The sequence below is a fragment of the Anguilla rostrata genome, chromosome 6 (assembly GCF_018555375.3).
Source record: "Anguilla rostrata isolate EN2019 chromosome 6, ASM1855537v3, whole genome shotgun sequence".
Classification (NCBI taxonomy): domain Eukaryota; kingdom Metazoa; phylum Chordata; class Actinopteri; order Anguilliformes; family Anguillidae; genus Anguilla; species Anguilla rostrata.
In genome coordinates, this window is record NC_057938.1 from 53,940,407 (window position 1) to 53,952,648 (window position 12,242).

Here is a 12,242-nt window from a genome sequence, read left to right on the forward strand (position 1 = left end):
TACCTCATACTGTCACACACCTCTTCACAGTGGAGGATCTCCTCTGGGAATTAAAATAAATCTCAAACATAACAGAAACTGATCAATGGTGAGGCAACGTGGGGAGAAAAGGTTTAAAATGATTTCATCTTCAAAAGACGGCTGAGTCTTCTGGGTCACAGGGGGACACGGGGGAATAAATACGCAAAAAAACACTGAACACAAACGGATTTCTCAGTATACTTGGTATAATTCTTCGTATACGCTTTATGAAGAGGAAAATAAGCCAACGGGACTCTCTGTGTTGGTCCTTGCCAAAGCCACTCATGCATAATGACATTACAAGATAGGACTGTGTGCAAGATTCATTGCACGTGGGAGCGGGGCAAATTTGCAACCGCGCAAAGCATGAAGAAACAAGGCACTTAAACTCAAACCGTTAGTCATTTTTATTTAAGAGCGCTGCTATTAGCAGGCACCCACAGACCGTGGTGTCTCTCCCCCACCGTAACGCTGCTGGAGGAGTTCAGCCGCTGAAGCATCGCGGGTCTGCTCAGACTAACATCCTCCTGGCTGCGCCTCCTGGTCCAGGAGTAATTCCAGCCTGATTTATGTGCTCCCGGTACCAGCAGCGACGCACGGACGTCCAGAGTGTAAAATACGAAGCGCTATCAGAGAGAGAGAGAGGGGGCTGTAATTAATATGAGCAAGAGGAACAGATGAGATTTACTCTGACTGCGCTGGAAAAATAAAGTCTGTCTTAACAAGTGTTGTAGTCTCGTAATGAGACGTAAAATCTTTTCTTTTTTTCCCCCCCAAATAGAAAATATTGGCTTGTTAAGTTACTGTTTGTTCTAGAACTCCATTGTTCTGGAACTCCATTGCTTTCAGTAACCAGTGGTGAGCTGTTGAATCAGTATTAGAATGTTGAGTCAAGAGCATTCTAATCACGTATTTGTGATCTCACACCTTGAAAGGGATTAATGATTAAATTCAGGGTTTAAGCTGGCCACCCCTGCCAGGAATGGATGAAACAAAGGGCGTCCTGAACTGATGGACGTTGATGAACGGTAATGAACATTGATGAACCTTGAGAGAGTACGGTTGAAGGTTCAGGCATTGGGGAGATGCGCGTTTGAAGTGAGCAGAGTAAGTGTAAATCCAGGTAACTCTCTCTGTCCTCCCCACTGATCTTCCTTGTTCTTTTTTCAGTGCCCACCTGGACACAGGTAAAGCATTTCCACTGAACCTGGATCAGCTGCATTGATTGCATGCATCTGTGCTAGCGGGTGATTGACACAACTGGTCAGCCAATGAATCGCTGTTAATTGCCCATAAACTTGCTCTAATTTTCAGAGGGGAATCAGACTATTAAAACATTTACTCATTGCTCTGGAACAGACTCTTAAACTTGTGTTGGCTTTTTACATGTGTAAAAAATTATTTTGGGGGTATTCCCCCCCCCCCCCCAAAAATCTACCTTTGGTAACCACTGAAATTGCATGAAAAAATATGTGTATAAAATTTAAGGAATGCGAAACAGGAAGCGAGCTGAGAGTGAAGGACGTTGTGGTGAAATATTGTAATGGCGGATTTGGTAGACGTGTGGAGGGGAGACGTTGGCCATGGCGCAGCGTAGCCCACCAGAAGGCCATCTGTCCCCTCTTCTGCTGTGCTCTATCAAATCTAATTAGGCTGGTTTCGAGAGCCCCGCGTCAACTCCTCCGAAATCTACAGACCGCCTCTCCCCCTCTGACGCAGGTCCCCCTCGCTGGCCTGCTCACCCGGGCCAGACACGGCCCGCGGACCCTCGGAGAGACCTCTCATCCCGCGGTTAAACTTTCGATCCAGCGCAGAGCAAGTGCTTGACGCACGCTTTTTTTTTTCCCCCGACTTGTGGCGTTTTTTTTGTTTTTTTTGCGAGAACGCAGGAGTCAGCGTGTTTCTCTCGGCCGAAATTCCATGTGTGTGTCTCTCCCCCCCACCCCCCCCCATCCCGCCGCCTCTTCCTCCCCCCAACCCAACCGCTACATTTATCTAATGTAAACTCCATGTATTCAGCTCTGTCTGTTTGGGTTTGGTAGATTGTGCGTGATGTTAAGGTTTTTTTTTTTTTTTTTTTTGAAAGCGCCTCATCTCAAACGTCTCTCATCTTGGGGGGGGCGGGGGGAGGGGGGGCAGGGGGCCCTGATGAGCGCTCGGTTCCCCCCACCCTCCCCAGGCCTGCTCTGTGTAAGCGCTGACGCGTCGCAATTGACTTTGTCATCCGCGGACCTCACAGGAGTCTGGAAAGCAAGCAACGCTTCGGGAAAAGCCATCCCCCCCACCCCCCGTCCCCCCCGTCCCCCCCGTCCACTCGCGCACGAGCTCACCTCTAATCAGAGCAGAAGCCCGAAAATTGGCGTGCTTTCGGAAACGTCCCGCGTTTAGACGCAATCAGAAGCCCCCTCCTCCGTCTCCTTTTCCCCCCTTTCCTCCTCCTCTGTGTGGCGCACTGCGTAAATACCCCCGTTTACTGCAGCGATTTGACCGCCAAGTTTTTCTGATTAATGCTCCTTAATTGGTGAGACTTAATTGGTGAGACCTACTCCAGGGTGTACATTTGCATCTCTGCTTTTGGATTTTTGGGAGTCACGTGTGACAAATGCTTCTATGTTTGGTTTGAAGCAAAACCGCCATAGCAATGGACTGAAATAGAAACAGACTGGATGATTATTGAAGTATTTGGAAGTTAAGCACAAATTAATTTGTACCATAGCACTGCTATTAATCCAGATGGACTGAGAGAATTCAGTTTATGGGCCCTGAATATTTTAAATAATTTGAAACCGTTCCTTCAAATAAGTTTAACTTCCCACATGAACTTTGAAATTGAATACTGAAACTGATTAAAAGACTAATGGTATGATTTAATGTAAGGGTGATGCGTACTGTTATTAACTTAATCACCTCATTTTTACTCTGCCTCAACTCAGCTCAAATATTAATTGTGTTATGAAACTCTCTTAGTGCTTAACTCAACTAACTACATTTAAAAACAACCTCTTGTATTTAATTTAAAGTTGAAATTGTCTGATGAATGACAAAAATGACTGAAGCCATACGTATTTTTATGTTTCAAATGCTACATTTCTGCCAGTAAAGGAAATCAGCGAAAAAAAGTATGATTATCCAGATGTGATGCATTAGGAGTTGGACTGATAATAAGAATATTTATTATTTTTCTCTCTCATATATTTTGTTTGGCTTTCTCAACATCGAGGTACACGGTGTAAATTGGTGCGAATAAACAAGTGACGTTATCCTACTCACCCCATAAAATATGCGCTTCGCAGATCAGTTCTGGCTCTGCTTCAGCCGGCTGAGGGAAGCGGGGGCCTTTACTGAAGCTGTGCTTCCGTGCGTGATATCGACACCGCGGCCGTCTCTCTGCGAGCCGTCAAATTAGCGGCTAAGGGGACAGGTTCAGTTCAGTTCAGTTTGGTTCATCTCTCTTTTGGGCGAATAACCGGTTTGCGTCTTTGCCGAGGAATGTGCAGAAGCCACCTACAGTTAGCGTGAGTTTCTGCCTTAAAAAGAGGAGACAAAGAAGAATTTCTGACATATAGCTGGATTATATAAAGTGTGTGGGGTCAATAGAATTAGAATCATCGTTCTTTTGAGGTCAGTTTACGATGTTCATAATAATGTATTAAAGTGAAATTCTGACCCGCATAGTTATTATATACAGCATATTTTGGCATGTAGCAGATGCTCAGAGAAACTTGCATAGTTGTGTGCGTACAGGTACAGTGCTGGTGCCATTTTTCAGCTGCAAATGCACAATCATCCCTGACCTCAGCATACAGCACGCAACCTTCCCTGAGCGATAATGGCGACCGGCAGCCACAGCTGCAGCTGACAGGTTTCTGGACGAGCAGCACTTAGCAGCAGCACTCCCAGGCTAACTAGCTCACTCTCTGTCTGTATATTAACATGTTGAGCCAATAGGACCTTAAGGATGTCCTTTAAAAAAGCATTTCGGCCCACCAGCTGGGCTCCTTCCTCCTCTGTTACCACACAGAGGCGAGTTTAAGGGTGCTGACCGATGACCCCACGGTCCAATAATTAATGCTTAATGCAATTCTTCACTATTTTAACTCCCCTCAAACACACACACGCACACACACACACAGAGCCCTGCTGGAGGTGATCAATAGAAGGTGTCGGGTTACGGATAATGCCTTCGTCTGGTTAACGGGGTTCAGGAGAGTTTAGGGAGTGGCCCGGGCCTGGGCCCGCCACTTAGAGGGATGGCTTTGCCCCGGTGGCGCGTCGGGGTTTGTTGTGTAAACGCGACGTGATTGGCAGCCGCCGATCTGCGTCCTGTCGGAGGCTGGAGGTCACCGCCGCGGAGGGGTGATGATTTTTTAATCAGCCGACGAGCGGGGGGGTGGGGGGGTGGGGGGTGGAGCAGGGGGAGATCGGCTTTCCTTTGTGTGGCGTGAGTGTGCGTCTGTGTGATCGCGGTCACTGCATTCAGTGTTTAAAGAACTCGGGCCACAGAGCACCATAGCGACGGGCTCATTAATGCATCGCCCGTACCGTCATCTCCTAAAACCTTGTGACATGCACTGAGGCCCGTTGGAAGCAGACCGTAGTGTCCGCATTCGGAGGAAGAGGACGGTAGTGTCCGCATTCGGAGGAAGAGGACGGCAGTGTCCGCATTCGGAGGAAGAGGACGGTAGTGTCCGCATTCGGAGGAAGAGGACGGCAGTGTCCGCATTCGGAGGAAGAGGACGGCAGTGTCCGCATTCGGAGGAAGAGGACGGTAGTGTCCGCATTCGGAGGAAGTGGAGGGTAGTGTCCTCCTTTTCGTTCGCCAGCCTGACCGGGTCGACTGACGGAACGAACGGTCGTCCGCCTGAATCGCTGAGCGAAACCGCTCCGTCAGTTGCGGGACCTGCTCTCAAGGGGGCGCCGGAGAGCAGAACGGCCGGCGGCGTAGTCGCAGCCTCTGAAAACAGCGCCTGTTTGCTTCTGAATAATAATAATAGTTTTTTTTTTTTGGAGGAGGGGGGGTTGTTTTTTCTCTCTCTGGGCAGATGTCTCATATTTGAGGCTCTTTGCAGGTAATGCATCCGCTCTATTGGTAATCCGACTCGCCCCCCCAGGCCCCCGGGAGCTCCCTGTATTAACCACTCTGTAATTTATGGATTTCTTCACTTGGGCCGGGGCATGGAGATGTCACATTAAATATTTCTCAAGGTCACTCGATGTGTTTGCCCTCCCCCCCCTCCCCCGTATCCTGGCCCTCAAAAAAACAAAAAACAAAAGTGCCAGACAAGATAGCCTTACATCACTTCCTGTTACTGAACTAAAGACACAAGTGGCTAATCAGGCCTGCAGCGGCTTGGCCTTCTTCATTGCTTACTGCCTGCCATCCGTTGCGCTGAATGGTCTAAGGCAGGGGTGTCAAACTCCAGTCCTGGAGGGCCACAGTGTCTGCAGGTATTTGTGGTTTCCTTTTAATCCGCAGGTAATTAAGCCTTTGAGTACAAGGTGCGTGAACTTTTCAACCAATCAATGACTTGAATTACTGACTTGCGCTGAAACACAGCAAAAACCAGCAGACACTGCGGCCCTCCAGGACTGGACACCCCTGGTCTAAGGCATTCAGATGCACTCTCGAGCAGCGGTAAAGACACAGCTGAACTCGTGCACAGAGAGATCACGGGAGGCGTTACATTCCATCGTTTGATAGACGCTTTGGTCTCAAACGACTTGCTCAGATTAAATTTATACACACGGCCCATTTACAGCGCTGCATATTCGCTGAACTCCGTAGCGAGCAGCGCCAGGCCGGATGTGGGCTGACTCGGGCCAAAACGTCAGCGCTGCCGGGCCGGACTCGGCACAGATCTGGCCCAAAGCCGCTCGCTATCTGGGAAGCTAAAGGTCATTTACTAAAGCGGTTGAGGTTGAGCTCCTTGCTCAAAGGTATAACGGCAACCCCACAGCAGCTGTGATTCAGAACCTGCAGTACGACTTCTGCATTACAAACCCAGCCTGCCACGGCCTTTTGAGAGCACGTCTGGTAAACCGCAACATGCTCATACTCTGGCTGAACGCGATCAAACATTTACTAAAATTTGTTAGCAATCAGAATGTACACTAGTTTTTACCACGGACTTACAATCCTCAGTCATCTTTTTTTTTGAGTTCAAGCTCAGGCCTGAAGCCACTCTGAGCCGCACCGCATACTTGGCGCGTCACTATTCATTACATCAGAATTACATACAGATACAGAAATTAGCATTTTTGAGTTTGCAAACCGCGAGCTGCACTTTTCCCCGGCGAACGCTCACCATTCCCGTGCCAACAGTGTGCAGTCTTCCAGTTACTGCCAGTCTAAGACGCCGTGGACAGCTGCGAGCTCTAAGTATTTAAAAAAAAACATATTAAAAAAAGTAAAAATGTAGACATTGAGCAGATGTTCTTACCCAGAGCGCTGTACACTGGCTATAACACAATGGCACTGTCTCACCTGGGAGTGTTATGCTACCCTACTACCCTGTTTCCCCACCGTAGACAGCCAGCCTTTGAGCAGATTGGTACCGTTGACTTGCACTGGAACGGGTGGCTGAAAGGCCTATACTGGAGCCAACCGCTCTGGTGCTCGAGAGCAACGTCTCTCAACAAGGCCAGGAAGCGAGCTTCAGAAACGAACCCCGGTCCAAGCCCCTGGCTCAAACCAGGCACCTCCCCACAATTACATAATCACACTGGTGTTTATATAACCAAAATGTTTACACTATGCAGAACATGTTTGTGAAAATAGAGGTTAAGGAACAATTACATTTTTTTTGGGGTATTTTCACAAGGTAGACGGTGCCTTCTGTTCCAACATCAAACGCCCGCAGTCACATGACTGAGCTGGGTGCCAATAGCTGTATGCACTGCTTCATACAGTCAACTCCAGCTGCGTAACCAGAAAATAATAAATATGTTTCCCGGAATGATTGCAGTCTTTTTCTTTGATGCAAAACAACCATTTTTACAAAATAATGAAATCGGAAGAACAACTGAAATCTAGTATTCTTTGGGGTATAAAAAGGTACTAATCTTCTGTGCCAAAATGTCTTGATTGTTGAGGAGTGCAGGGAGCAGAACGTTCACTTCAGGGGCTGTTTAAAGTTGACCTTCGTGCAATCAGTCAAGGGTAATTGTTTCTGCACACGCTGTAGTCTGTGTGTCAGCTGTAATTAGCCAAGGGCAGGCAGATCTGCGCAGCACCAGACTGCAGTTAGACAGAAAGGAACGGGGCTCATAATGGATGCTAACACGCTCATGGCGCACTGAAGCAACTGCTCCAATTTTGAATGACGTCCAACGATATCCAAGTGTGCAATGCATTGTTATATTTTATTGCATTGCAGAGAGCTTCGTCTATCAACTGTTTTCAAAAAGAGATTTTGGTGCGAATTTCCGGGCGAATAAAGGATAAATGAAAAAGGACAATGAACAGAAAGGTGCAGACGAATGCCCGATTGGTTCACATTTGAGCGACAGTGTAGTATAATGGGTAAGGACCTGAGCGTGAAACCTAAAGGTTGCGGGTTCGAATCCCAGGTAGGACACTGCCGTTGTACGCTTGAGCAAGGTACTTGACCTGCATTGCTTCAGTATATATCCAGCTGTATAAATGGATAGTGTGTACGTGCTCTTTAAAATGTTGTGTAAGATAAGAGCATCTGCTAAATGCCTGTAGTAGTAGTAGTAGTAATAATAATAATGTGGAAATAACAGCGTTAGGGTAGACCCTTCCCTGGCGCAGGGTCACTGCGGTCTCAGTGCCTCTGTTCAGATCCTCTCTCCTGTGGGGCTCGTGTTTTAACCCAGGTCCCCGAGCGGGACAATCACGGCGGCCTGAGTCTGGAAAAGCATCTGATTTCCTGATTGGGTTTCTGTGTGAGGGTTTAGCCATGCCTGTCACCCCCCCCCCCCACCACCCCTGCCCGTGCCCACCCCCCTGGAAGGATTCATCTCTCTAGGCTCCCAGACCTGCCAGGCTGACGCATTCCAGCGAGGCACCCACTGGAAGAATAAAATGCTAATTTCTTTATCCTCCTCCAGCTCTACCTGGGCTCTACCTGGGCCCATGGGAAAGGTCACAGGTAATCCAGGCGGCTTCTCTTTTGAGGCCCGCGTCCCCCTCGCCGGTCTCCCTAAAACCCGGGGCTTTCGCGGAGGGGTACCGTCTATTTGTGGAGGAGAGGCGACCAGTCAAAAAGCTCTGGCCACCTAGGGAGCGGGGTCAGGCCGGGCCGGGCCTGCTGCCTAATTAAAGCGCTGTGCTACTCAGCTGGACGGGCTCAAAGATGCCTTGTTAGGGGGAGAGATCGCTGGCAGCCCACGGGTCACTTGCAGTCGTTCCTCCGGGGAGAATAAAAAAAAAGGCATGATTGCATTTGTGTGTGTGTGTGTGTGTGTGTGTGTCTGCATGATGAGATTCGGGGACTTCCAGAGCATGTGATCTGAGTCTGAGGAGACTCATGTCTGGATTCAATCAACATGTGTCCTTAACTTCAACAATTAAATGCAAGTGTTACCTTTATTATTCACAGACGCAGTTTGGCGTGTCCAGTAATTCACCAAAATGGAATTGCCAAATTGTGTCTGAGAGTTGTTTGTAATCAAAGTTAAGGACAAGTGTTGATTGAATACAGGCCGTAGATGAAAACGTATATCCACAATCTACATTGTGAACAACGTCGATCTATTTTAGTCGAAAAGTCTACAAAAAATTCAAAAATTAATTTTAATTTGGTTAAAAGAATATCTAGCCCAGGATGGGACCCACTTGAAGAGTAGTTTTTTTGGAATGTCAAAATTCTAAGTCAATGTTCTAGAACGCCATTGCTTTCAGTCACCAGTAGTGATTGTGACATCAGCGTTAGAATGTTCAGGTAAGAACATTCAGATCACATATTTGTGAACTTGCACCTTGAAGGGTTAAAACACATAAAACCGGACAGAGTGACAGCAGACGTGTATTATGCTGGCGAGAGAGTTATTTTTCTCTTTCTTTTTTTTTTGCTAATGGAGCAGACCTTTAAAGGACATTTTTCCAGAGGTAATCATACACCCTCAATTACGCAGGAGAATGGATGGCTGCGGGGGAAGCAGCTTTTGTTTGAAGGGAAAAGATGTCCTAAAAATAATGAGAGATGACAGTCCTCATGGGCGCTAGCAGACAAAAGGAGGGAGGGAGGGGTGCGGGTTTGGGGGGGGGAAGGCGATTTATGTCCCATGTCGCGATGGTTCCTCTATTATGTTTACTGCCCCCCCCCATCCCCCCGCCCCGAAATCATCCGGGACCAGGAAGCTCCATGGACTCCGCCGGCCTTGACCCAAGGTAGTCCCGATTCATCATCCAGAACCCTTCTCAAATCGCAGGAAGGCGCGGTTACCCACGGCAACGGGCCTGGACGAGGGCGTGGGCGTGGTCAGATGTGGTGGTGTGAATTCCAGAGCAACTGGGGTGGGGGTGGGGGGGGGCATTTTAATGATAATTTTAAAACAAAGAGGTCTAATTTAAAGAGAACAGGGGGAGTGTTTCTGGTGAAGGACAGCGGTCATGCTGTTTTAAATCTGTGATTTAGACGCTTTGCTTTGGGGTGAAATAATTGAATTGTGCAGCTGCGTGTGATTAATATTCGGGCGTTTAATTTCTCATCATGACATGCTCATTCCGTAACGAGATCAAGAAGCGGCTGTAATTAAACACTTGTGTTTTTGTGTGTGTGAGTGTGTGTGTGAGAGAGAGAGAGAGAAAGTGTGTGTGTGTGTGTCTATGTCTGTGTGTGACAGAGTGTGAGTGTGTGTGTGAGAGAGAGAGAGTGTGTGTGTGTGTGTGTGAGAGAGAGAGAGAAAGTGTGTGTGTGTGTGTGTGTGAGAGAGAGAGAGAGAAAGTGTGTGTGTTTCTGTGTCTGTATGTCTGTGTGTGTGAGAGAGTGAGTGTGTGTATGTGAGAGAGAGAGAGAGCGTGCGTGTGTGCGCGTGTGCGTGTGTGCATGCGTGTGCGTATCCACTGAAGCAACAATGAAAACAGACATTATGAAGTTAGAAGGCTATATTTTTCTGCCCACGGTACATTCCCTCTGCTTTGCCTAAGCTCTTGGCTGGGAAAACATGCATGACTGCAGTCACACAGGTTCCTACAATACGGTTTATACAATACTGCCATCTGACTGCAGGAAATCAGGTTATATAAAGTGTTTAAAGGTAGAGCACCAATGCCCCAACGAGGGTTTGAACTAGCAACCCCTCTGAACATAAGCTCAGTGATTTAAACGCATCACAGAAAAACAAAGGATTCTACTAATAATAAATAGGCAGCCACAGCTAATGATAACTATTTTATGTAGAATTTAACCTTTTGAGGTTATTAAACTACTTTGTATGTGGGTCTATATGGGACATGATAGGTCAGTGGTAGGTAATGAGAAGCAGACCGAATGGTCTCTCAGTTTCTCAGTCTGTCTCTCTCTCTATCTGTCTGTCTCTCTCTCTGTCTCTCTCTATCTGTCTGTCTCTCTCTGTCTCTCTCTATCTGTCTGTCTCTCTCTCTCTCTCTCTCTCCCCCCCTCTCTCTCCCGGGTCACATGACGCTGCTGTCCAAACGGAGCTGTGTTGTGTTCGGGCCCGTCTCCGTGAGCGACGCGGGACGGGCGGAGCGCTCGGCGTGACAGCGGCAGCTCATCCGCGGGCCGGTTGAAGCCGCGGCGCATTAATAATGCACCGGGAACGCTTAATAATGTAGCGCCCAAAATACCGCCGCACAAAGTCCCGCGGCCGGCAGCCTCACCGGAGCGCACCGCCACATCCGCCACGGCAGCCATTTTCCCCCGGTGACACTGCTGGGGGCGTAGGCCGGGGTCAAAGGGCACGGTCCCCTCAGGCCCCACCCACAAACTGAACAGAAATTTCAGTAAACTGAATGTGGTTATGAACAGGCTAAACTCCAAACTAATTTTAAAAAAATGGTTCTGAATAAGCTTAATGCAGTTGGTAAAAACCTAGATTTACTGACAGTGGTTTGGGAAAAAACAAGAACACAATGACCAACACCTAGACAACGCATAAAATCTAAGCTTTCAAATACACCAAGCGTTCCGACAACCAGCATGTAGAAACCTCGTACAATCAGAGCTTTAAAATACACCAAGTGTCCCGACGAGCAACACACTCTCAAACTTATCGGCGGGCATTAAAGAGCCAACGGCAAGGCCAGGCTGGCCAGCCAGCCAAACCCCCGCCCCAGCCGACCAGTTACCCCAAACCCCCGCCCCAGCCGACCAGTTACCCCAGCCCCAGCTGGTAGCAGCAAACCGCCACCACAGTACCAACCCCTGCCCGACCCCCACCCACCCCCCACCCCCCACCCCCACTCCAACCTGGCCATTCTCTGGGAAGGTCAGGGCCAAAGTTTTCCAGACACCTCTTTAAAACACGGCGTGGAAATGCGGGGTGCTCTAAAAAGAGCCTTATGCTGAGTGAGGAGACGTGGCCTAATTACTACCCACCCCCCACCCCCCCCAAAAAAAAGGGCTGGAGTGGGGGGGCACGATGTCCAAGGACTCTCATATCCCCCCCCCCCCCAACAGGACTCCTCTCCACCGCAAGGGGGAGGGGGTGTCGCCTTGCCCCTGAAAAACAGAGCTCTCCTCTGTCCGGGGGATGATGGCATTAATCAATACCGCTTGTCTGAATGCGCGAGGGGGGGGCAGGGGGGCGGGGGAAGAGACAAAGAATAATAAATTGCAGCAGGGCCTCGGAGCGCAGCCAGGGGGGGAGTGTGTTTTACTGTTTTCTGATTAAATATGGCTGCCTCAGCGCCCGCTGGGGGCCCTGACTGATGACGGGGGCGGCCTGCGGCTTCGCCCGCCAGAAACTCTCCGGTTTCATCCGCCCGGGGGGGAGGTGGGGGTGGGGGGAGAGGGAGAGAGGGGGAGAGAGAGAGAGGAGAAAGTGTATGATAAAGAGAGAGAGAGAGAGTGGGTGTATGAGAGAGAGAGAGGGAGAGATGGAGTGAGACAGACTAAAAGAACGAGAGGGAGAAAATAAGAGAGGGACAGAGAGGGAGAGGAGTGAGCGATAGAGAGCGAAAGTGAGAGAGAAACAGATGGAGTGAGAGAGAGATGCATTGAAAGTCTGAGACAGACAGTGAGAGACAAAGAGAGAGAGCGAGAGAGACAGAGTGCAAGAGAGAGAGAGAGAGA

At 48.9% G+C, this 12,242-nt stretch overlaps 1 long non-coding RNA gene across 1 annotated transcript in view; it reads right to left on the bottom strand.

The window, feature by feature from the left end:
* The window catches only part of LOC135257645 (uncharacterized), a 17,903-nt gene continuing 5,661 nt past the window's right edge, over positions 1–12,242 (bottom strand). The window contains exons 4-5 of the long non-coding RNA XR_010330701.1: positions 3,292–3,548; positions 1–647 (exon numbers count right to left, since the gene is read on the bottom strand). This is a non-coding gene — a long non-coding RNA (uncharacterized LOC135257645). The remainder of the gene's footprint in view (positions 648–3,291; positions 3,549–12,242) is intronic.